Here is a 23,367-nt window from a genome sequence, read left to right on the forward strand (position 1 = left end):
CCTGTACTGCCTTTCACATACCCAGTTACCCACGCATATACCACTTACACAACCACTCACTCAACCACACAGCCATAAACACACTCACTTACTCACTCATATAGCTCCTCACACATGCACTCACTAGCCGATGCAGCCACTGACTCACCCACTCACTCATCCATACAGGTAGTCACACACACCCTCACCCACCCACACAGACACTCAGAAAACCATACATATACTCAGACATTCAATCACTCACCGATACAGCCAGTCACATACCCACTAACACACCCATATAGCCACTTAGACACCATCTAACAGACTGATACAGACATTCACACAACCAGTCACTCACCCATACATTCACTTAGACACCTAATAACTCACTTATACAGTCAGTCACACACCAACTGAATTATCCATACAGGCACTCATACACCCACTGATTCACAATACACCTTGGCACATGAATTCAACACTCATGAACAAAATTAAAACGCTCACAATCACTGTATGATGTCATCAGTGATGTCATTTGCGATGTCATCCATGATGTCACTGACCATGTCATGAGTGATGTAATATGTGAGGTCATAAGCAGTCCATTGCGGGGACAACATTTATATTTAGTTCAGGCAATATATATATATATAAATATGGCAAAGGTGCAAGCACGGCGTGAGGTGCATTTGAAGAAACCTGTTCTGTTTACAAGATTCTTTTTGGTAGGCCCCTATATATATGATGCACTCGACAGGCCAATGCCAGAGGGGCCTACCAAAAAGAATCTTGTAAACAGAACAGGTTTCTTTAAATGCACCTCATGCCGTGCTTGCACCTTTGCCAAGAATAGTACACATTATGTCACAGCATTCAGTACAACACAGATTCCCATTCGTGAATATCTCACTTGCAGGTCTGAATTAGTTGTATGTAAATTAAAATGTACTTGTAATCTTGAGTACATTGGAAGTACTAAGCTTCCTGTACACCAACGTATTCTTCAGCACATTCGTGCAATTTTGAATAGTGACAACAGTTACCCTGTTGCAAGACATTTTCGTTCAGTTCATGACAAAAAACTCAAAGATTTCGAATATACTGTTCTGCGTTCGGTACCCCAACCCGGCCGGGGTGAGGACCGCATGAAGCTACTAAGGCAGAAGGAATCACATCGTATACTGTCATTAGACACTAAGGCCCCCAATGGGTTGAATTTAACAGAAGACCTGAGCAATTTTTTATGAACTGTTCTACTTATTGCAATGTACTTGGTCCTTGTTAACCCTCATGATGTTCTCTAGTCCTGGATAATAATTTTTTAGATTTTCTTTTGTTTTATATTATCTTGTTTTCACCTCTTGGTTGGCCACTTGGCTGCGATATTTTTGATTTAGTCCCGTCTGGTGACCACCTATATTATATACTAATTTAGAACCGGTACACGGATATTATGTGTTAGTTACTGCAATTCCCAGACTGCTAATCTACAGTGTGAGACTAAATTGATTTAATCTGTCAAATTTTTGGCTGTGGTCTATTGATATACATTACCTATTTAACAATTTTTATTGTTTATTTGTGCACCCTTCCATTTATATTTTGACACCATAGTTTCTTCTTCTTTTTTCAGATTATAATTTTTTCTGTGCAGACAGTACACATCACTGTTATCATCATAATGTGATCACTCATGATATTTGACAATAGACACCACGTCACAACATGGGTTTTGTGTTTCCATCTAATCACTGTGAATATTCATGATTCTTTTCATTTTATGGCACTATGTCGTTATTCACTTTGAAAGCAATCTTTGTTTTTTCACGATGAAATAGGAGGATGAATTACATTTATGCAAGGAATAAACTGTTTATTAATGTATTTAAACACTTTACTTATGCATTTTATATTCTGTGTTTGAAATCTCATAGATTTTCGTGATCACACTGTTTACATATGAACTACTAAATGATTTTGTAAATACTAGTCTGACCTTTATTATTTTGTGCACTTGCATGTTAGTTAGTCTTTTCACCATTCTCATGATGAAATGCTGAGAGGGCGTGTACACTTTTTTGTATTGTCCCACCTTTATTGCTATTATATATGTTTCTCAGAGTTTTGGGCGCGCTATGTGAACAAGCTCCCTAGTGGAGTGAAACGCGTCATCTCGAATTGAATAAACCGTCTTCCTGCAAACTCACTTGAGGAGTGATTGCTTCTTGGTTGCATTTCTCTGTACTGTGTGAGGCTTTGAAGGTCCAGACCTACTAGGTTCCGCCGTTCATAGACGGAATAAGGACTGCTTTCTTCATATATATATATATATATATATATATATATATATATATATATATATATATATATATATATATATATATATATATATATATATATATATATATATATATATATATATATATATATATATATATATTACCTACTGGCGGTCGCCAGTAGGTAGTTATCGTTAGGATTTTTTTCAATGCAAATTCTCAAAATTCTATTGTGAATAACTTTGGCGCCGGTTGTCGAATCTGCCTGAAAATTACCTCAAATTTGCTAAACTACGCTCCGCTCCTTCCCTGAAAGTTTGGGGGGGGATTCATCAAGCGGGGGCCGAGATAAAAGGGGGGTCCCAAAACGTGTTTTCCCCATGTTAATTTCCATAGGGCGGTCGACCTCACTTTTAGCCCGAACGGCTGAATGGATTTCCACCAAATTTGGCAAAATTGTAGGGACTGGTAGCCCGATGTGCCTTTGCTATGTCTCAAGATATGTGCTCCTGTGGTATTTGAGTAATTTAGGTTCAAAAAAATATATATATCTATGGCCGCGCTCCGGTACGCGCACCGGGGAGCACTCCGGGCGTCCACGAGACTTGCGCACGGAAAGCTGATTGGCTCTCAGGTGTCTGCAAACATTCGAAACAGTCCGGAGGGGCCGCCATCTTGTGTCTCGGTAAAATCGAGACACAAGAGGTGGCTAAAACAAAGGGGGAAATGACCATAAGGGGGCAGAGTAGACCACCCCTGACCCCCTAGGTTTGATGTGGGGGCCATAAAAGGGCCTCGCGGGGCAAACAAAAAATTTTGGGGGGATTTGCGCGGGGGGAGCGCCCCGGTACGCGCACCGGGGAGCGTACCATGGGGAAAAAGAATGACAGATTTTTAAAAAAATTTAGCATTTTTTTATAAATTGGAGGTAGTTCTAAAAAGAACTGTTTTTTTCTTCTTTTTGTTGTTTTATATTTTTTTTATTGTTTTTTGAACATTTTGTACTTTTCTTGGCTTTTTCGAACTATTTTGTATTTTTCTTGGTATTTTTATGGGGAGAAACAAAAAACAGGGAATTGAAAATGGCTCAACTGGAGCAAAAAAAATCAGGAAAAAATTAGGGTTTTTTGGGGCAATTGTGGTTGTCACCAGCAAGGAGGATCAGCTTCAGGCTCTGTTCACCATAGGAGATGGTCTTCCCACAAAAAATACATGTGACCCTGAATTCACCAAACCGTGGTTGTATGCAAGGGATCGTCTCCCTTGTCTCTGGTCCCGATGGAGTGGGTTGTTTTCGTTTGGAGGTGCTGGGTGTAGATTGGGGAAGGTTGCTGGCCAGTTCTCTCATCTCTGCGGCAGCATAGTTGTTCGGATGCTTGCGCTGCATGTGCCTAATCATGGTATTGTTACCAAAAGAATATTTTTTATTAGGGTTCCCCCTTGAAAGTTCCTGGTCACAGATAAGGCAAGTCACCTTTGCCGCATTGACTTTCTTCTTTCCCTCAGGGATAGAAAAAAACTCCCATACAATGTGTGGCTTGGGTTGGTATGGGGTATTGGTTTCTTCCAGCCATCTCCTCCTCCTCCCCTCCTCCTCTTCCTCCTCCTCCTCTTCTTCTTCTTCACCACCAAGGTGATGTTGTGCTGGGCCTCTTGGTGGAGGTGGTGGTGGTGGTGGTGCAGATGTTCCAGCTGATGCTGCTACTGTAGCCATTTCAAAGTACAAAATATAGCTCAAAGATCTCAAAACAGGTCTTCCTCAGTCAAAGGACAAAGTCAGAATAAGGAAAAAAGGTGGGGGCTTTCATCATTTGGAAAAAAAAAAATTCCTGAACCAATGAAAAGTGTTATTTTCAGGTCACATGACCCGACGCGCTTACGCTACGCGCCCCGGGCGCGTCGAATACTTACGTAGCGCGATCGTATGCGCTCGAGTGCTTCCGGGTGTGTTTACGCCGTGCGTATCACGCGGACGCGGCTACGCGGTACGTCACAATGATGTTTTCGGCCGCTGCATTGGCGCTAACGGGACGCTCCCCGGTGCGCACTCCGTGGAGCTTCAAAATACTGCGCTTTCCGGGGCGCTCACCGGGGCACGCACCGGGAGCGCTCCAAGGCAAAAAAAATTTTAAAAAAAGAAAAAACAATATACATTAAAAAAATTGTTTTCAATAGAAATATAATATAGGATTCATTTTCAAAAATATTACATTTCATAGCTATAGACATTTGCTATAAAAAAAAATCACTGAAAAAAACATAGGTTTGGGGCCTTATATATAGTTAGGAATTAGCATTTAAAAAACCTATGAAATTCACTGAAAAAACCATAGGTTTCAGACCAGTTATAGTTAGGAATTAGCATTTAAAAAACCTTTGAAATTGACTGAAAAAACCATAGGTTTCACACCAGTTATAGTTAGGAATTAGCATTTAAAAAACCTATTAAATTCAGTGAAAAAACGTAGGTTTCACACCAGTTATAGTTAGCTGGAAATTTTACTGACATAAAACCAATGAAATTCCCACGTTATAGTTAGTTGGACCATGTCATGAGTGATGTAATATGTGACGTCATCAGCAGTGCATTGCAGGCGCGCAAGTTATAGTGAGTCCAACTAACTATAACGTGGGAATTTCATTGGTTTTATGTCAGTAAAATTTCCAGCTAACTATAACTGGTGTGAAACCTATGGTTTTTTCACAGAATATATATATATATATATATATATATATATATATATATATATATACACAACCCAAATCCAAATCCCACAAAGACGTCATGGCAGAAGGCACAGACTTGAAGTGTTAAAATTCAAAAATTCAGCAAGCTTGCCCTCAATCCCAGAGGCAAAGATACATGTTTTTGGCTTTCAAGAAGCCTTCGTCAGTCTATATATATATTTCACACACAATTGACGCAGCACTCTAGAGTAAGATTCTACAATGAGTTTATTTTACACAATACAGTGAAAGACAGGTCATCAGGTCAAGGGTTTTCACCAGGGGATCCAGCTGAACCAACCACAGCAGAAATCTAGTGGTTCCCACCTTCAATTGAGGTGGGTGGGCTGCAATTTGGCATGAATGTGCATCTACCATGTTTTGGCAAATTCACTGTTCTATCAAACTCTAAAGTATGGCTATTGTTTTTGGGTAGTATAATGTTTTTTCTATGTAACAGAGTTAGTGCAGTTGCAGGTCTGTTACTGCATTGTTAAAAAACAAAATGGTTTGTGTCATCTTCTATTCAAAAATATTTCTAATGAGCAGATCTGCACTGAAAGCTACAAGAGGTCCAGGAAAATATAACTTCATCTTGCATTGAGGGAGCATACCCCCTCACCAAAATGGTTTTGAAACAGTAACAGCTCTGTTATTGCATACTTCATAAACAATATTGTTTGTATCTTCTTCTATTTTAAGTTTCTTCAATAAAGTTTCTAATGCACTGAAAGCTACAAGTAGCCTTGGAAAAAATAACTTCATCTTGCATTTAGGGAAAGTTCATCCTCACCAGAATGGTTTTGGGACAAAATATTTTTCTAATGGGCATTGAATTGTTATTGAGAGCAATTTTCAAAATATATATGCTAAAAAGCTACAAGATAGCTCTGAAGAGAAACTTATAAGATATATCAATACCTTTAGGGCCTCATTAATGGCATTTTGGTATGGAGCAGCACATCAAGGTACCCTGATGTACTGCCCTATGCCAAAGTGAAAGGGCAGAAGTGCACTGCATTTAAGCAATACGGTGCATTCCTGTCCTTTCTGCCTGCACTGGTGCCGTTTTTGCAGCGTTGTTTCAACATAGGTACCTTTGCACCATAGTGCAAGCGTGCCTCCATTGCAGACAGGATTGTTTTTTGTGCAGCAAGTGGCACCTTCCTGCACGAAAACAATACTATGAGGGTTCAGAATGCAGCACACATGGAAAGAGGAAAAAATTAGGAGAAATTAACATATTTCTCTTCGTTATGTCTCACCTTGGGAGGCGTTCGGATTTGATGCCTCCCCAGGTTGACATCACTTTGTAAATCTAGGGCAGAGTCAAGTTCACTGGTTGATGTGTGGGAAAACCCACCAAAATGCCCATGAAATGCCTCCTAGGTGCAGAGTAAGGTGATGCAGCGATGTGTGCTGCATCATCTTACTCATGATTTCTGAGGCCACTCAAAACCACGCAAGGTGGCTTTGCTTGGTTTCATAAATCTTTATAATAGCCCTATGTCACACATGTACCACCTTACATGGTTGAAAAGTGACCAATAAATAAGGCAGTTAGGGCCTCATTTACTAGTTTTTGATGCAGGGCAGTGCTTCAAGTCACTTTGGAGTTCTGCCCAGCATCAGAAGAAAAGAGCAATAATGTGCTGTATTAGATAAGGGCATTCCTGTTCTCTTTTACCTATCTGACGCATGAATAGCTTCCTTGCCCCAGAGCAGGCACCCTTGCATCATGGTGCAAAGGTGTCTGCATTCAAGGAATTATTATTTTTCTGTACAAGAACAATCAATAGAGACGTTTTCCACTTTCTATGCAGCACACATGGAAAAAGGAATAAACGATGAGAAATAAAGTTGTTTCTCCTTATTATGCCACCACTGGGGAGGCGCACGGTTTTGACGCAATCCCAGATTTCCTCTATGTTGTAAATCTGGGAATATGTTAAAACCTATGGTTGCTCCGTGCAACTCATCACAAAAGCCCAAGGAATGCCTCCCTGAGGCATGGTGAGGCAACGCTGCGACTTGCGCTGTATTGTCCTACACCATATCTACAAGGCCTTGAAAAGCCTCGCAGGATGGTTTTACATGGCCTCGCAGATATGGGTCAGCCCTCTGCGCTGCCACAGCATTAAAAGAAGTGACTCTCCAGCGGCACACGGGGCTTGTAAATAAGTCCCTGAGTGTCTGCCACAGCACCAACAACCATCTTCTATCTGCAACACATGTTGGAAATTGTATTCTCAGGGCCACTTTCTGGGCTAGTTCGTCTGTAGACCCCTCGGACCATCCAGCCTGTAAATCACTTCCCTTCCAAACAGCCTCTGTGGACATCCAAACCTTCCTAAGTTTTACTAGGTTTTCAACATAGTATCCCATAGTAACATCAGCAGGGGTCATTATTTAGATTTGCTCTGGGCACCTTATAAGTACTGCTTACAGAGAATACCTAAAGCATATGTGTATAAGTTTGCAAATAACACTGCTGTTTTACTTACTTTACAGGGACACAATGCATTTCCTTTCATATGTTCTGATTTTAGGCAAATCATTAAGCAGCTGTAGGTAGTCTCAGGCAAGCTGCTAAAATGATTTTAAAATGATGCAGGGTAAAATGAAAAAGATAGATGGGTTTCACTTCCCCATGAGCTAATAAATCCATATGGAGAATTCTGCCAAAATATCTGAACAGGAAACCTGTTCCCTTAAGAAAGAAAGGCAATGCAGTATATTCATGAGGTGAAGACAATCGAGACAAGTATACTGCACGTCTCTACACAAGGGTTTGTGAGTAATACAAAAGACATCAGGCCTTTAGAACTAAATCCAACATATAATATATGGAGCACAAATCAAGCACCTCATTTTTCAATTATCTAAAAAAAAGAATAACATTATGTTGAAATGCATTTAATTGAATGACCTATGTATCCACCTTTGAAACACAGTTTGAAAAAACAAAGCTGTATATTTATTTTGTGGTCGAAACTTTTAAAGCAAAGGAGTGAGAAGTGAAATTTTTTTATCAGAGAAGACATTCACATTATTGGTATCAACAATAAACATAAAAAGATAGAGTTTTGTTTCATGTGTAACCTAATACCAGGATTCATCATTTGCTTATTACTAGCATTTAAAATGTATAGAGCAGCGGCTCTTAACATTTTTACTTCTGCGGTCCCCAACTGAATCATTACTGGAACATAGGGACCCCCACGAGTTTTTACTGGAAGCCAGGTGACCCAGCCTAAGCAATTTTTGTTTTTTGAGCCTCAAAACAATACATACAAATATAGAAACACGTCTACAACAATGATTAAACAAATGGTGAACTATTTTATTTAATTCAAAAATACAATTGTATGTATACTTTATTATTCAGGTAAAAATATTTAAGTTTCTAAACATTTGTGGACCCCTAGGGGTCCAGGACGACAGGTAAAGTATGAATGTGAAAGATCCCTACCTGAAGGGCAGTGTAGATTTGTTGGAAAGATAATGGATATATGCTTAAGTGCCTTTCTACGTTTGTCTAAAATGTTTGAACTACCATTGCAGCTTCAGTAATGCCTTTATTGGTTGTCTGCTCAGCAAAAATCACATTTAAAGCACTTTGTGTTTCCCTCCAAGTCTTAACTAAAGCAAAATATTAATCCACTAATTTCAAGACACAAACACTGTAATTCTATGAATCATCAGCTTCTTAGTAGAAGAAGGGATAGACGCCTCATTAAAATTCAAAAAGCTAGATTCCAGAAAATTACTGAATCTTAGACCAATCATCAAATGTCCCTTCCTAGTGGAAATTATTTGGGGTGGGGCAAAATACTACTCAACATCTTAACCGCAGCTCCAAACAACTTTATTTTGATGCCTTTCAGTCTAATTCCAGACCAAAGAAAGAACAGAAACAGCAACATTTTAATGACTTAATTATATATTTATAACTGTTAATGAAGGAGATGCCTGCCTTGTTGCATTACTTGACCTGTCCGCTGTGTTTGACACAATTGATAAAAAGACTCTGTCCATATCCTCTAAACAAGAATTGGCAGAGAAAGAAGGCAGTACTTAAACTGGGTCTTTTTCTTTCAGAATTCAAGATCCTAATTTGGAAGAATGGGCTCATTAATTAAAAACAATATCTCATAACTTTGGTGTACCCCAAGGTCATTGGAATTGCTGCACCTGGTTTTCCTCTACATGGAGAGACTAAACACTATGCTATGATATAATGACATTAGAATTCATCAATACAGTAATGATGCACAATTATACCTTAAAGCGTCAACACCATCTACCATCTCAACTATACTAAGCTTCCTCAATAATGTAATTATTTGGATGTATTACTTCTTCCTGAAACAGCAACATAATAAGGCAAAATTCCTTCTCATATTGTGAGAGAACTTGCCATCTCTGATAGAAAATGGTTTGAAATACTACCCCAACTAGAGCTATCTCTCTCTCTAGTTGTCTAAGCAAATCCTTAGGTTTCATCATAGATCAAAACCTAACTATGATGCACCATATTTCAACATTTTCAAAAAACTGCATCCTATCAACTACATTTACCAAAAAAACTAAAAACACCCCAACTCTTCTTTAAACTTAAAGACAGCAGGTCAAGCATTAGTGCGGACATTCAAAAGACAACAGCATTGACAGTGCTTACTGGCTGCTTGCTCTCCTTAAAGCCATCCTTCATTCAACAACTACACTCATTACAAGAGCAAAATATTCAGCCCATGTCTACATTATTGGCTTCCCCTTTAAGAGTAGAATTACCTTTGAAATAGCATTTTAAAGCACTGAACATTGGCTCATCTTCTTATCTGAAAGATAAACTTGGAGCTACTAGAGATCAAATAATTATGAGAGGCATAACTGACTTCTCCTCTAAATCACAAAACTAGGAAAACCTAAAACTCTTAGTCAGTCATTCTCTTGTCTAGTTCCAATACTTTAGAATCCTACCAGAATGCAAACAACTAAATCCTAAACTGCTCCACTTCTGGGAAGATCCTGCTTGAGTAGGAATCACTTTCATTTAAAATCTCAATTTACCATCATCCGGGCTAATTCTGTCACTGAGGCAATGTATCTTTGCCGTTGTTTGAGAGAAGAGAATATCAGGCACTGTACATATCATAAATTATAATCACAATTTCTAATCTATTTTCAGTCAATAATGAGAGTTAGGTATGAGTTTAAGGTTTTTTATTTTAAATCTTTACTAAATCACCTTTATTAAGGCCACAAGTTAAACTCATCAATTTTAGTCAATAGAATCTTGTTAGAAGTCAATACTCAATCAATTAGCAATCAACAAATAACAATGAAATGCATTCAGCATGTTCCACAAATGAAAGAACTGCTATTCTAGAAATAGGGAGAGAAAAAGATATCAATCAGAACCCATAAAGAGTTCCAGTTCAAGAGAGAGTGAGAGTTCAAGCATAAATCTTTGGCATATAAAACCAGTTCAATAAATCAAAAATCAATCAAAGCAGAACTCAGTAGAGACTTAGAGCAGCGTGGAATATTGGAAAAAGGAATATGGCAGGTGCGAGTGAATCTGGGTAAGTGGTAACCTACTCTAAGAACACTCACTTTTATAAACACATTTTTCTCAATGTTGCAGTTTGTGGTTTCTTTTTTCTTCAGCCAGTCAATCATATTTTGATGCTCTTCTGAGAACACGTTCACTCCCTGCCTTCTCACAGGAATACAATTGTCCACAAACAGCAGTGCCTAAGTTTGCAAATAAGTTGTACCAATTCTAAGTTTCATACGGATCATTCTCCCATTCAAGTCTACTTTCCATGTATAAACTACATTTCTAACCTTCTAAAATATCAGGGTTATTAATTTGCTAACAATGGTTTATGATGAAGTTGAAACATCGGTATAATGAAAAGAAAACATTCTGCACAGCACCCATTCATTCACTTTAGAAATGCTGCAACTTCATATGTGAATTTCTTCATTATCTCACTAAGAGCCATATGTACGAAATTACATGTTTGCCATTTCCTTATAGCAAATTTTTGCAATTCGCTATTAGGTAATCGCAAACTGTACTGTACAGTAGTGTGTTTGACACTGTTAGTGAATAAAAGTGCCTCACAAATGGACCTGCCTCATCAATATTCATGAGGCAGGTAGGAATTTGCGACCCATTGTGAATGGCTACCATGTCTGTGATTGCTTCTTTTAATAAAGTAAAAAAATATTGTAATGCAACCCGTTTACCTTAAAAGAAAACAGGATGCATTTCAAAAATAAAAAAGAAAACCTACTTTTTCATTTTTTAAGAGGAGACAGTACCTGTTCTTAAAAAATGTTGGTGCCCACAGTCACAAAGGGGAAAGGGTCCCTTGGTGACCCCTTTATGTTTGCGAATGGGTTACCACCAACTTAAAGTTGGTAACTGGGAATGTTTTGCAACCGTGCTCCCGTTTGCAATACATTCATTCATACCAGTGTTGTTCGCTATTAGAAAGGGATGCCTTAAACACGCCCCTTCCTAATACCGAATTGCAAAAGCAAAAGGCAATTTGGTAACAAGATACCAAGTCACATTTTGCCTCTGTACATGGTAAAATGCTTCTTATATCTGGCCCTTTATAACAAATCTCTAATCATAAGTTAACAGTGATCTTTGTGTAAATAGAAACATCTTGCAGAGTTATATGAAAACATTTATGCAACTATTATTTATTATGAAAAACGTGTCTATGGAATGGTCAAGAAACAAACATTTTTGTACATTGAGCATTTCTAGTCATGTCAGCTTACCAGGCACTGTTGGTTCAGCCATTTGAGGCCTAGTACGAGTAAATATGGTTACCTACTACAATTTTTACATTTAAATGTGTTTCACTTTTCATTAAAACTTACATGTAAATTCTGCACATTTATTATTAACTGTATTAATGTGACAATATCAACAAACTCTATCCCAATCCTAAAACTCACCTATTTGAAGTTCACTGTAAAGACTGTGTCACTTTATTTGAAAGGTTTTAACATCAGTAAGTAGTTACAAATGATGATGTGATGACAAAAAGGATTAGTATTACTGATGTGCAGACAGCACATTAATTGGTGCCAATGTGATATATGACAGATACATGTATCCAGAAAGTGATAGAGATACAAGTTAATAAAAATATTAAGAACATAGCTCCTATCATATGTAGATAGAATATTGATAAACTCGCTGGCTTGGTGTGTTGACATTTTGTCCGGTGCTCTATATTACAAAGGGCCTTTAAAAAACTAGCAACATTTGGATGACATTGCAGTCAGCATATTGTAGGTAGAAGTTATGAATGCTGATGATAATTAGGAATAGAAGGCAGAATTAGCATGTAAAATTGGAATGACTGTAATCTCAGAGTGTATCAGATCATTATCAATACACTTGGGCAAGACCTCCAAAATAAGACAGCAGTACTGCGTCTGCAGAAAAGAGGAGGAGGGATTAAGAATTAGCTGGACTTTTGTGTGGCTTTCCCTGTAATTATTGGGGATATAGTGCACTGCTACCACCAGGGTTATCTCCAAGTACTGCTACTTTGGAAAGCATGTATGGAGAGATGGGAAGATTGCTGGCTTGTGTGGGAAATATATAAAAAGGTAAAGGTGAGGGGTTTCTGTGAGCACCTGAGGATAGCTCAAATTTTGTTGATGGGGTCCTGACATGGCATAACTTTGGCAAGTAGATTTGAGAGAAGCATGCACTCCAGAATAAGGAAAGGGGGTAGGCAACAGAAGCAGGGAGTGCAAGAGCATATAGAAAGTAGGCAAGTGTATGCATAGGTGCCATGCAAGAGGACCACTGATATGCTCAGAGCATAATCCAACAAACAAGATGCATATCAGAGGTGTAAGGTGGTCATATTTAAAGGGTCTTTCAAATACTTACATTGGCCCACCTACGAGGACCCGTTGTTTTAGCTCCCTATATAGAGCAAACCCAATAGGGTTGTCTGGTGGAAATGCCGTACCCCCTTGTGGCATTCAGTCATCATTGTCTCGCTCCACAAGAAGGGCGATAGGGGTAGTCCCTCCAATTACCATCCAGTCACCCTTCTGAATGGGCTGGCAAAGTCCTAGGGAAAGTTCTGCTCAACCCCCTTCAGGGCTGGGTGGATCCCTTTAACACAATGACAGAATGCATGTCGTCTTCTGGTCACGAATAGGGACCATTGACCAGGCTCTTCGAATACATATGATCTCATATAAGTTTACAGTCGTAAGAAAGTCATGACTGTATTTAATATTTGTATACCTGAAAGCAGATTTTGTGGAGATCCCTTGTAGATCTAGGAGGCAATATCATTCTGGTAATGGCTATAAAGGCTATTCACACCAGTGACACGGTTAGACTTAGGTACGGCTGGGTGGGGAGAATACAGAGCCTTTCTAAGTTGAAGGGCGTCTGGCAAGGGTGTGTGCTGACTCCCTTCTTTTTTTGCCTTTTATTAAATGATGCGGGGGACTGCTTGCTGGAAGATCCTCTAGACATCCTCAACATATTCGGAAAGAGGGAGCTGATACTATTATTCGCGGATAACACCGTATTGATGGCGAGAACAGAAAATGCCACCCATAGGCTACTAAAGCTGTTTGAGGAATACTGCAGCAAGAAATCACTGACCATTAATGGTAGTAAAATGAAGAGTATGGTATTGAGGTACAAAAGAGGGTGGTGATGGACGGAGCATCTGAATCAATCAAACACTCACACCCAGTCAAAAAAACTGGGTTTAATCCATCACCGTTCTTTAACCCACTCTGCCAGCTCAGTTCAGACATGGCTATATGCAAATCAGTCTGACCCTGTGTCTCATGGGAACAGTCCAGCCCGAACTGCCAAGCCATGTCTTCCCTGGACCGGAAACAAGCTTCCGAGGACCGGTTTCTGGAATTCTAGCCGTCTTCAGCCCGGTTTGCTTGAATCCAGTGGCAAAGTGAGCAAGGGACTCACGTCTGAGCATACCCTGCCACACTTATGGCAGCCAAAAGTGGTACAAAAGGGGGTGGTGATGGACGGAGCATCTGAATCATTCAAACACTCACACCCAGTCAAAAGATCTGGGTTTAATCCATCACGTTCTTTAGCCGACTCTGCCACCCCAGTTCAGGCTCTTCACACCAGTAACACGGTTAGAGTTAGGTATGGCTGGGTGGGAAGTATACAGAGCCTTTCCCAGTTGTAGGGCATCTGGCAAGGGTGTGTGCTGACTCCCTTCTTTTTTTGCCTTTTATTAAATGATGCGGGGGACTGCTTGCTGGAAGATCCTCTAGACATCCTCAAAATATCCGGAAAGAGGGAGCTGATACTATTATACGCTGATGACGTCGTAATGATGGCGACAACAGAAAATGCCACCCATAGGCTACTAAAGCGCTTTGAGGAATACTGCGGCAAGAAATCACTGACCATTAATGGTAGTAAAATGGTAGTAAAATGAAGAGTATGGTATTGAGGCCATCCTCCAGGTTTAAGTGAAAGCCTGCAATTGAAGGTGTACCCTCAGAAACAGTAAAACAGTTTGATTACCTGAGGATTTGCTACTCAGAGAACTTGACTAGGGTAGTCACAAACAGAAGGAAACTATATTCCTGAGACAAATGACACGAGCGGTATTGAAGTTCAGGGATAAGGCTGGTACCAGAAGTATTAGGATTCAACTGATATAACTATGTATCCTGTAACTCGCTGATCCTCTTGTAAAGCACTCTGATACCTCCGGGTCTAGCCAGCGCTATATAAAACTTTGCAAATAAATAAATAAATAAAATTAGTTTTCAACTTGCAAATATATAAAACAAGGGCAGTGGTTGTTGTAATCAAATCTAGGCCCCTAGTGTAATTTTCCTGATTCATGCCCTCATATAGGTATACTTTACCATATCCTTATATAGGCATAGAAATCACTACCCTATTTGGTCTAAGCCATACAGCCCAAATACGGCATGGCTACTTCCACTAGGTTCCGAGAATTAACAACGATTTCTTGGAAAAACCCGCCTTCAGCAGCTAGGAACTTCCCCCTGCTTGAATAATAAGTTCTCCAAGAACTCCTGGCGTTTTCCAAGAATTAAGACTTTGAGTGACGATATTAAGTCCAAACATGCGTCAAACTCTGCACCTTCAAAGTATAAATATGCCCAGGTTTGCCCAGTCAAACACACAGTGGTTTGGAGCAGATCGACTATCTACTTGCCCGACGCCCTGCAGCAGCAGGTGCCGAAGGAAGCTGACCCTCCAGCTGACACACTGAGAGAGACGCTGTCTTTTCTCTTGCCGAGAAATCCAGCTCCAGTGTTTCCGGCTTACCCTTGCGGGTACCTGGGAAATCGAGTCCTGAGAGAGAGATACACGACCTCCTTCATTCTAAAACCAAGGAACGCAGCTGATTTGACCTCTTAGAGGATTCTTGGAATAGATTCCTGGCAGAGAAATACTAAACTTAGGCAACTCCTCATTTACTTCTTCCCTCGTACTAGACTTAGGTTAGGTACACCGGGGTAGGCGTATTTTACAAAGCACCAATTGAGTACTTTTAGTCATTATTTATTACTGTATGTATTTTATACATTTTATGCACTTTTATGGCTTAGAAACCATATCGTGCTTTTACAGTACTACTTTATAATACTGTTTGTATTATATGCCTTGTACTTTATAACCAGTATTACGATTGTAGCAGTTCATTTCCAATGCTTGAGAAAGAAGACTGTTCAATAAATACTTTTATTGAAAACGCCTGTCTCTCTATTTCTCTGCATCTCTGGTGAAACGAAGCATGCACGATTGACTGAGTAAAATAGTTATCTATTGTTTCCGCGACTCTAGAGATTTGATTTCTTATTCTTGGGAAACAAAGTTGTCATGTTTATGCGGTTGTTAGAAACCAATTCCTTCTTGTGAATTCGAGAAAGTTTCTAGTGACCTCTGAGCTAGCTGGCACTCACTATTAAGTTTAATATATTCGGTAGAGACCTAGTAGACCTCAGTCCTACGTCTAAACTATAGTATATATTATTCCAATGCGCAGAGCCTATTGGGAATATAGGAACTACACTACAAGGTGGTTGCACATTATGAGGAGGAGCTCTGGGGGTATGCAAATATATGATCATTGCAAGTGGCTAAGTACTTCCTAAGAGTCTTGCTGAGGTTGGAGCTGGGCACTCCCTCACTGGCACTCTATATGGAGCTCAATTTCACCCCTATATCGGAAGCAGCAGCCCTCAGGCCGGTTCTTTATTGGGTCAGGCTATTAAGGCCGAACTTAAGCTTATGCTGTATGTAAAATACCAGCTAGGTATCCTGCCAACTAGGGCTTATCTAATTAGAATACACAGGCTGGCTGCTGGATGTGACCACTGCGACTGTAGTTTTGGAGGGATAGGCAACTTAACCCACTTGATTCTGTTCTTTAAAAAAAAGAAACTCTGCATGGTGGCGATGGCTCCTTCCCTTTTAGATTCTATGGGGATAGATGTGTTAAATCGTCTTTGGCGCTTTGTATTAGACCAAATGATTTGTATGACGTCAACTCAAAGCGTCATTTTTATGGGCTGCGTGGCCTTGCTTGAGAGATCTGCCGAAACCGCTAAGTATCAATTTAAACGTACAACCTATGCGTATATATGTACATCCCTTCACACATTATGCTGTTAATTTTTGTTCGAAATGCATGCTTTCCTTATATTCCTCTCTACTTACACTTTTATATATTTGACAAATGAGTTGATTGTTTTTTATTGGGATGGAATACAGGACCTAAATGCTTCTATGTCGTCGAAATATTTGGTCTGTTATCTAATGAGTTATTTTACAGGTGATTGGCATACTGGCATAGTGGTGGTTGTTGTCATTCAACCTCCCTAGCAATGCTCGATCTGATAAGCAAGCAGGTCAAGTGTATTCTGTAATGCAGGATAGACAAACAAGGGGAGCGGTCAGGTCAGACAGGTTTGCTGCGGGTGGCGAACCTTGATGCGAAGTTTGACTAAAGGGCCTACCCTTACAGTCCACTGACAAGTATATTTTGTTTATAGCTTGGGTAACTCCTTTACACAGTAAGTACATTTTCTTGTTAGCATGCTGAAGTTGACTATTAGCATAACACGCATCCACCTGTATATTATACATGGTGATGTTACTGAGGGATCTCTTCTCTAGTATCGCCCTGAAGAATGCACAGGACCTGTATAGGCCGATAGGGTAGGGTAGAAACATGTTGGTGATTTTATCTTAGGGTCATAGGATGACAATATCCTCCCTGCCCCTTCCCATAGCTTTTAATCATCCCAGCTCATCCCACTAATGAAGGGATACCTTGGGGTGAGTTAGGAATTTTTATTAGGTGTAAAACCCCCGTTCAAGAAAACCAAGACTTCTCTAAAGAGCACCCTGGAACATGGCAGAGTCCACTCTGACCTTTAGGAGTCAGGGTGAACCTGATGATGAAGCATGCCACTACTAGAGTGGGTGAGGGTTATATGTAAAAAGAGGTTTTCTCCTCTTCCCACCTCTAAGTGCGGTGGAGTATAGATTTTCTTTGTCTGACTCCTAAATCATTTCATCTTGGAAGGGAGGATACTTTTTGAGTTAAGATTGTTCCAGTGGGAATATGTATCCCCTTTCCTTTGGGTTTTAAATGATCTCTCCACCCTTTTGGGTCTCTGGAGTATCCCTTTCGGACCCGATTTGTTACAAGGAGAGGCAGTTTCACGTGTGAAAGCAAAACACTGTTTTCTCAGTGAAGGATCATTGTAGATGTTTATGCCTAAAAGCACCACTTTGGTTAATTTTTCACTGCCAACTTATTACAGTATGTGCTTTTTTTAACAAGTGCTCAGACTCTCAGCAGCAAGGTGCCTGTTGTCCAAATATTTTTGTAACAAAGTTGCATCTAGCAATTGACATAGTGGTATTGCTTTCCAAAAGACGGGTTTCTGCATGTTGCAGTGTGGTGCATGTTTCTGGATTATACCCAGTTCAGGAAGGTCAGCTCAGAGTTCAACTTTTCTCTTTGAAGAAACTCTTCACACCTTAGCAGAAAATGCCCAGGATGAGATCCAGGATACCTTGGCAGTCTCCCCTGAAGTAATGAGTGTACTCCAGGACTGCTGCTGTTGCAGTCTGAAATGAGAAGGTGATGTACTATTGGTTGGTGAACATACCTTAATCCCACCCAGTGCCCCAAGTTCCAGCTGTTCCATGTGCTCCGTGAGGAAGTTTTGTAAAACAATGCTGCTAAAATCAGAGGCTGTTGTCAAGGAAATACTCAAAAACCCAGTTGAATAACAAAGTGTGCCATGAAGAAAGTCAATAAGCCTTTGGGCAGAATGATAATTGAATGCAGCTTCCAGAGGCCATTCTCCCCTCCTGATACAAATCCGGAAATGTGTACAATAGCCACAGTATGCAGTCTGTGGGTGCTGCATTGGGGTGGGTTCTGTATTGAAATGATTGGACTCACATTACATTTCGTACAGACGTTCAGACCAGGTGGTTCATGGCAGATCGCTAGTTTGGCAGTTCAGCAGCAGCACGACCCGCTCCCTCACAGCCACCTGCCATCGTGGTAAAGAGCAGTAAAGAGTGGTGAGAGCAGGAGCAAGGAAAAAGTCAACATTGCATCTTTAATGCATTGCCCTACGTTTGTGTTTTGTGGGGGGAATATGCCAGTCTCGGCTGACTAGGATGCTCCCCGCCACCACCGGTGGGTGGGGTCAAACGTGAAGCAGCAGAATTGCAGGACTGCAGGTCGGTGGAGGACGAAGGACGTGGAGCACCGCGGAGGTTACCGGTGCCGCGGCTGTGGCTATTTGGCGTATGATTGAAGGAACAGTGGAGGAGAGGAAAAGTAGCAGGCAGAGGGTGGTGAGTGAGGATTCCCCCAGACAACAGCACCAATAGTGGCTGGGGTGAGCAATCGCAGCATGATACTATGCGCAGTAGCTGAGAGTAAGAAGAGAGTAAGCCCAGGCCCCTGCGGAGGTGGCCCAGTAGGACTAGGTGCGGCTTGCCGGGATCCTGGTAGGCTGGTGGGGCTCCCGATCGGTTCCTAGCGCTTGCTTAGTCCAACTCATATCCATCTGCCTGCTGCCTGCCTGCTTTGTACTATTCGTGTCTGACCTGCTTTGCTTGTCCCATTGCCAATTGCTTATTGCTGCCTAACCCCTTTCTTGGCTCCAGTTGTTGAGCTTCAAAGCACGAGGCACCTGTGCGTGTTTCTTCTTAATGCTGCAAACTCCCAACTCCTCTGCAGACCAGCCAGGTAACAAGGAAATGTACACTTGACTGCTCTGACTGTTCTGCAAGGGAAAGGGGAAGTGGAAAGAGAAACAAACAAAACACTGGTCCTTGTGGAATTCCAGCAACGTTTCTCGGATTGAAGTGTGCCAGGCCTTCAGATGACGACTTGCCAGATTCTGTGTAATGTGCCAAAACTATTACTAAACTTGTTGTGAATATGCACTCACTAAGTAAACACTACTAAATACAAGTGGACATACCAAAAGGACTTCGGGCCCTTGCAGACACTTCTACAGTTATCAAACAGGTCTTCGTAATTCATGAATACCTGTAACATAAGGTAAATATTGTGATTATCTAGAACAAGAACTTAGTTGCATTACGATCAGTTAATATTGTTAGTGGGTTAAATAATTATTAATATAACCCAAGAACATACATGATAACTGTTGTTCAACAGTGGTTAAATTGGGGTTCTTCTGTTGCTTGCTCCAATGCTTGTTGACTGTTTTCATCAAAGCTTATTGTTTCATGAATTATCCCAATGCTTGTTTGCTTTCACAGCACCTGAAGAGGTACACAATGCGCTTATACATTAGACTATTACAACTGCTGTGTTTACCAAGGTTTGTTTCACACACACACAACTAGTACACCTAATACATTCTTAGCCAATGCCTTTTTGCCAAGCGGAATAAGGTCAGCATAATACTTAGATCAAAAAGTCTTTACAATTCTTTCTTGTCCTTTAAACAGGGAGATTCACGAATGTCAAAATAGGAAGGAGGACGGGGTTAACAAAACCTTACTACAAGTTCCAACGGAGGTGACGTGCTGCCCGGAAGAAGACTGAAGACTCGGAGTCCTATGAAGATGCAATGTCCAGGTAAGTTCTGTTCTCTGCTTCTATTTTAAAGGATACGGGATGATTTGCCCAAAGAACTCAGGAGGGATGGGCAGCGACTGGATACCAAGGTATGCGGGTCGGTCGGGAGAAGGGCGGTGGTCGGGAGCTTCGGAAGGGTGTAGGTCGGGAGCTTCGGGAAACACAGATGCGCTCGCGGTGAAGGACTGGGTTCTTTTGGACCCAGCGGTGCCAGGGCACAACACCTGAAACCTTCGTGGGTAACCTGCTCCGGCGTACAAGTCACAGAGACACGGGACACTTCCTTGGGCGTCAAAGATTCAAGGTTTATTTGCTGCAGGGAACACAGAAGTCACAGGAAGTACATCGAGTGTAGTTCGGGGAGACTGCTTCAAATTGGTTCTGTGGATCGCTCCTTTTATACAGTTTTTACCCATAGGATAACATGATACACAAAAGTTTACAACCCGGTTCCCACATTTAACTCCCAGAGGGGTCGCTTTGGTCACTTTGAAACACATAAGGTCCGGAACATAAGTGCGGAAACATTTGGCGGTTCCCAACTGTAAAAACCCATCTTCCCACCATTAGCAAATTCCAATCAGCAGTAAAGTAGATCGAAATAGGAACGAAGACAGGTGCAGAGGAAGACGGAGACAGTAGGGAGATCGGAAAGGGTGTAAAAGGGGAGGTAACGGGAAACACGAGATACAGGCATCAAAGGGACGTGCCTAATGAGATGCACGGCTGGAACAATAAGCCCGTGCGGCAAGATGAGCCTCGAGCGGCGCCATCTGCCTTACAGCAGCAACCCCCCGGCATAAAGACACTTACAAAGAACATGTGTCTTCCGCAAATATCTTGGGAGTCCCAGGGTCGCGAAGCGGACAGCGTCCGTTCGCTGACTACTTGAGGGCAAGAGACAAAATGGATGCCGTATCTAAGATGGAACCCGTGGGTACAGATGAAAAACCCACATAACAAACGAACGGTTTAAGTTAGCACAGCGAAACTGCGCACACTTACTAAACTCGTCATTTGCGGTTCGTAGATACAAGACTCGACCATATTCGTGCGAGTCGAAAACACCACTTACAATTGTCACGGAACCTCAGACGCTCCTTTTGCCCTCACGTAGGCAAGCACTAGTCAGAATCATATTCAATATTCATCAGACCATCGAGATGTTGTTGCAGCATAGCTCTGTCCAATCGAGTCCCCTTGGTAACAGATGGTTGTCTCATACACATTGTAGCACAGAGGCCACATAAGGCAGGACCACACTGCACGCAAAGGCAACACGTGAACAGGAACACTACCACAACTCCGATGATCATCAGAATCTTCCAACCCCAAGTCGATATCAGGCCCCAAAACCATCCAAGTAGCGTCCAATCCCCTACATCCACGTGTATGGATTCGGAGATCTTATGCAACTTCGAGATGGCTTGATAGACAGTAGGAGCATTATCTGGAATGAAAATGCAGCAGCTCGAATGGATCACCTTACATACCCCACCGCGATCTGCTAAGACGACATCTAAAACCATACGGTTTTGTAACGTCATAAGTCTCTCCGCCTGAAGTTCTGTGGTGATATTACCAAGGGCACTGGCAGTAATATTAGCTGTCGATTCTACCACTCGAGTCAACTGTCTCAGGTTCCTACTATTAACCATAGGTCCCCAAAACGGGAGGAAACCCTTGAAAAAGTCTCCTGCCTCTTGACCGGCAGTGTCCTCTTCGCTAATTACGCCTCGTACAACTCTAGTCTTATGGTAATCGGCATCTACAGTGAACGTCGGAGGCAACAGATTTGCAATAAAACATGAGCCCATGAAGTCTGCGGGCAACCATGTGTATGCACGATCATAACAGATGAAGTATGTACCCTTGGCAGCCAGAAACACAGGGGACGAGAACATTGGCAGAACGTAACTTTCAGTGCAAGCACTTGCTCCAAGTAGGGCTTGCGAACCACGACCCACAAGACAAAGATTACCAGTGTGGGGTACGACCCATATTGGAGGCGAGCTTTTAAGCTGCTTTTCATTAGTGAACATACTATATTCCCCTCTACTTAGGACCCTATAGGCCTGTACCTCCTCTTTAGGGATAAGAAAAGGATCATGGATCTCATCTTCCATATCCTCTATTGCCATCGATAGCAGCCTCTGATACGAGGTAGGACCAGAGTTGGGGGAACGTTGTTCTTGAATGGGGTGGAAACCCAGTGTGCTTCGAAACATTGTTTGGAATGCTCGAGCTGACCCTTGGGAACTATACGGTAACACCAGATATGGAATTCCCTTACCCGCAGTATGTGGCATCAACCCACACACCCAACAATTAGTAGTGTTAACCACTAACTGATGCTGATGGAGGAGCTGAATAAAGGAATTGTTGCGGAATTCTACACGTCTAGCCTGCTCGTGTTCCGGTAACATGTGAAAGGAATGAGGAGAAGCCGTAGAAGTAAGGTTAGGGTAAGGAGTAGGAGTAGGGGTAGCAAGTAAGAAGTAAGACATAGTGTAATACACCCCACCCGCCAATAATGCAGAAGCAGTCAAAAACAACACAAACAATTGACATATGAAACATTTGGTACGACTGAGTTGCTGCAGCTTGACTCTGTACGCCTGAGCTCCTTCCATATCATTCAGCTTCGAAAATGCCATTCCCTACGACCGTCCGCAACGTTTCTTGACGCACTTCGTTCTGTGCAGCAATAGTCAATCCCCAGGAGTCCCTAGGAACCGACGGTCTTTAACCTAGCGTCAAGACCTACTGTCCAGAAGGAAGTACGCGCGCGGCCCTACGGCCTTCAATACACAATATGTATATATATTAGCACAATATCTCTCAGCTGTGGAAGTAAAAAGATACAAGGAAGAAGCTTGATATATGTACAAAAAAATTTCAATGATACGAATGTTCAAAATTGATCATGGGAAACGAGGATATTGCAGTTATCAATTTCAGCAAAGCAAGAAAATTTTATTTGTCCTTAGTGTGAGATCGCAAAGAATATCGATGTTTCCCGGGACGTGTCTGCTCGTCGAACAAAGGATCCGTTGAAGAGACAGCGTCCTGCTGATCAGTTGGTTGATCTGGTCTTGAGTCTTTTGCTGACAAGTGTTCAACAGTGGCTTTCTGCTGCGCTGAGGGTTCTCCAACCAGCTGTGCGTCGCTGAAAGGCACAAACGCCGGCAATG

This window comes from Lissotriton vulgaris, chromosome 8 (genome assembly GCF_964263255.1).
Source record: "Lissotriton vulgaris chromosome 8, aLisVul1.2, whole genome shotgun sequence".
In the NCBI taxonomy this organism is placed as follows: domain Eukaryota; kingdom Metazoa; phylum Chordata; class Amphibia; order Caudata; family Salamandridae; genus Lissotriton; species Lissotriton vulgaris.